Here is a 3373-nt window from a genome sequence, read left to right as displayed (position 1 = left end):
GGAAAGACACCAGAGACATGCAAGAGGGAGCTTGGTTTAAAACTCTCATCTAAAATCCTGTCCTGTGTTTCATTGCAGTATCATCGCTTGATATGAGCTTGTATCCCAGTGTGGGAAGTGAACCCATGACCTTCTGGCTTATAAGCAAAAATATTTCTGAAAAAAGAATCTAGACAGAACTGTGGAATACAGCCGAATAGTAGTGTAACCCTTCTGTCAGGCATCAGTTGACAGCAACAAGGGCCGGGTTCAGTCTTGGGGTACAAAGATATTTTACCTTGGCTTGAGCCCCACCCAGACCACCTGGGAAACACTGAATGAATTACTAGGGTGTCCCACATAAAAGCGCTCTCCTTGCAAGCAGTGTCAATACAAATGACAAATTTGTTACAGAAAACAGAGAAAAACACCAAATACCATTTAAAACATTACTAACTACAAGACATAGTTTATATGTTGCGCTGCGCCGTGCCAGAGGACGCTCCTAGAGAGCATGGGCCCTTCTGCAGTGCAAGGGGCCTCTCATTGCTCTTGGAGGAGTGGTAGCATGCCAATCTTTTCTCCCACAGAAAGGCTGTCTGTGCGTGGGGGGAATGACTGCAGCTCCAGACAGCAGGCGTGACCCTGAAACTTCTGGGCTGGATTATATGGCCTGCTAAAATGGAACTGCAGGAAAAAAACTCCAAAAGGAGCCAGCTTGATTAAAAGCTTTGGCTGACCCAACCACATAGCTTGATTGGAGCAAAGGACCAGCAAAAAAGCAAAGGGAAAGACCAGGCCTACCCTCTAGGCCTGGGCTGCAGGTAGTTTGGGTCATGGCTCCACTGGGAGCGGAAACTTGCAAACCTCAACCCTGGCCCAAACTGAGAGGATTAGAAACTCCAAGGTTTCAACCCTGTTTAAACTGCCAGGCCGAACTCCTGGCCAGTAAACCCAAAGAACCAATACTCTTTTTCCTCAGTATTAGTTCCTTAAAACCTCAAAAGAACAAAGGGGAAGAAAAGGAGGAGAGGCATTCCCAGACGCTGGAACAATTCTCCCTCTCTCTCCGCTCTGAGCTTCCTTTTCACTGTCTGCAAACTCCTTCTCCCTTGGAGGAGACTTCACACTTCAGCAGCCCCTAGCAGCTTCTCTCCCCCCAAACTTCACTCCCCGCAAAATGCCACTTTTATGCACAGCCTAGCTCACCCTATATCCCTTTGAATGACATCACCCGGGCCTTGTCCAGTCAGGGAGTGCCACACTCCAGTTCCTCTCCCAACCAATTGGCATGATGAATCCTCTGCTTCCCCTGGCCAATGAGGCCAGAGGGTTTTGTGTATTTTCCCCAAAAACAGGCCCCAGCTTGCCATGGGCTGAGCACGTGGCCAAACCACATGGGCCATCTTGCCAAAATAAAAAATATACACAACCTCCCCACCTCCCATATACAACCCACGTGTATGTGTGGGTGTTACATAAGAAACAGAGCGGCCACTAAAAGTTCACTGTGATAGCAGTGAACTTTTCACTCCTTCTATAGTTCTTGCTATTTGCTATGGGGGGAGGGAGAGAGACACTACATCCAATATCAATATATCTAGATACCTTTTCCATGATCTAGAGGTGATTAATACAGCCCTCGCTAAAGCCGACAGGAATGGTTCTTCTGAATTCAAAGGGTTCTATGGCAGATCCAGAGAGACAAGGGGAACACTCTCTTCCTTTCCTGAGTATCTGGGCACCTAGAAGTGGTTGTCTGCATGGTGCCTATACATGTGCAGTGAGTGTTACATTTTAATAGCCCTATTCTCTTTCAGAGCTTCTTAAAGACAAGAACTCTTCTGATCTGTTAAATGAGATATTGCAGAGATTGAAAACTGCTGTGGAGAAGAGCAGAGTATGAGATGTAATATAGGAAAGGTGAGGATTGTCAAAAAGGCACAAAAATTATTATGGGATAGAACAGAGGGAACTGTAGGGAAATAGGTGCCAAAAATGCCACTTATGCACCAGTTGGTATTTTATTCCTGGGTGCATAAACCTGTGCATGAGAACAAGTGTCCATCACTACCTAGCTGCACAGATGGAGCCCAGGCTTGTATGCATGCCCTTGGTGGGGGTATAGCACCATTAGATGACCCAAACCCATAACGGCAAGACTTAGACTCAGGAGTGGGAGAAAGGCTGAACATGTTGAGGAGTTCGTGACCCCTTGCGGAGCTATTCCTAAAGACACAGAGTCGCTGTCAATCTCAAAATTTATTCAGCATGCTGGGCACCCTGAGAGAACTCAGAGGCCCCGAATAAAACTGTTAGAGGCGATTTATAGTTTATAGACAAGATGCGCGCGCAGGTGGGAATTTTCCACTGTGAATATCAGGTCAGCGTGGGAAAACTCTTAATTATTTCAAAACTGGTTTTTGGCTACATGTTTGTTTTGAAATGGTAACTAATAGGGAGGAAACTTACTTCAGACTTCAAAGTGAATAGGATTCAGTCATTGCAGAGTCTTATCAGCCTGTCCTTGGAGGCTGAGTCTGCTGTAGAAGCTACGCTATTATTTATGATCTTGTTAATAAATTTCTACAATTCCCCCCTTTGATCCTGGCCTTCAAAGGCTGGGATCACTTTCTACTATATTTGGCATCTAAACACTTCTGGTACTCTAATATTTCAGCTTTAGACATTTCAACACATTCTTCTATGTTATGCATACTACATCTACAATATGTGGATAATACAGAAGGTAGGGTTCCAATACATTGAATACAATAACAGGTTAAAATCGAAAAATATCCAAGAGCAACAATAATAACAATGAGTTTGTGAGCTCATTGTAATCCAGGGAACCAGGATGTTAGGAGAGCCCATGCATCTTGTATACTCCAAGAGGTGTTATATGTGGTTATGGCGTGGAATTGACTAGCCATGTTCTGGATTTTATGAAGATCTTCTAATACTTTTCTTGATTCATCTACATAGGTGCAGCAGGTATCATTGACTAAAGTACATACCCTTCCTTGATTAGCAAAAAGTAGGTCTAAAGCTAGGCGATTTTGCAATGTAATATGAGAAATTTGAGTTACTTCAGTTTGCGGTTGGGTTAAGGCATCTGCAGTGTTATTAGCTAATACTTCCAGTGAGGCTGAAAGGTTTACAAGAGCCTTTTCGAGTTTAGAAACACTTAGCTAAGGTATGAACTATCGGGCAAATGAATGGAATGAGGTAGGTCGCTCAACAAGAGGGTTGAGGCCTGCTCCTCGTCGGAACCTATGTGGGCGGTTTTGGTGCCACCCTTGAAGCGATGTGTTAGGGTGAAGTGTCATGTCTGGGATCACTACGCCCAGAGTGCACGTGCCACACCAGGTGGGTGGCAAATGCTTAAATGCAA

At 44.7% G+C, this 3373-nt stretch overlaps 1 long non-coding RNA gene across 1 annotated transcript in view; it reads right to left on the bottom strand.

Annotated features, from left to right (window-relative positions):
* Window positions 1–2375: 2375 nt before the first annotated feature.
* LOC109287859 overlaps window positions 2376–3373 on the bottom strand; it is a 2962-nt gene continuing 1964 nt past the window's right edge. The window contains exons 2-3 of the long non-coding RNA XR_002094989.1: window positions 2638–2639; window positions 2376–2531 (exon numbers count right to left, since the gene is read on the bottom strand). This is a non-coding gene — a long non-coding RNA (uncharacterized LOC109287859). The remainder of the gene's footprint in view (window positions 2532–2637; window positions 2640–3373) is intronic.

Source organism: Gavialis gangeticus, unplaced genomic scaffold, assembly GCF_001723915.1.
Source record: "Gavialis gangeticus isolate Ggan-Ray unplaced genomic scaffold, GavGan_comp1, whole genome shotgun sequence".
Taxonomy (NCBI): Eukaryota; Metazoa; Chordata; order Crocodylia; family Gavialidae; genus Gavialis; species Gavialis gangeticus.
Note: the sequence above shows the minus strand (reverse complement) of the source record. Positions and strands in the feature narration are given on the sequence as shown.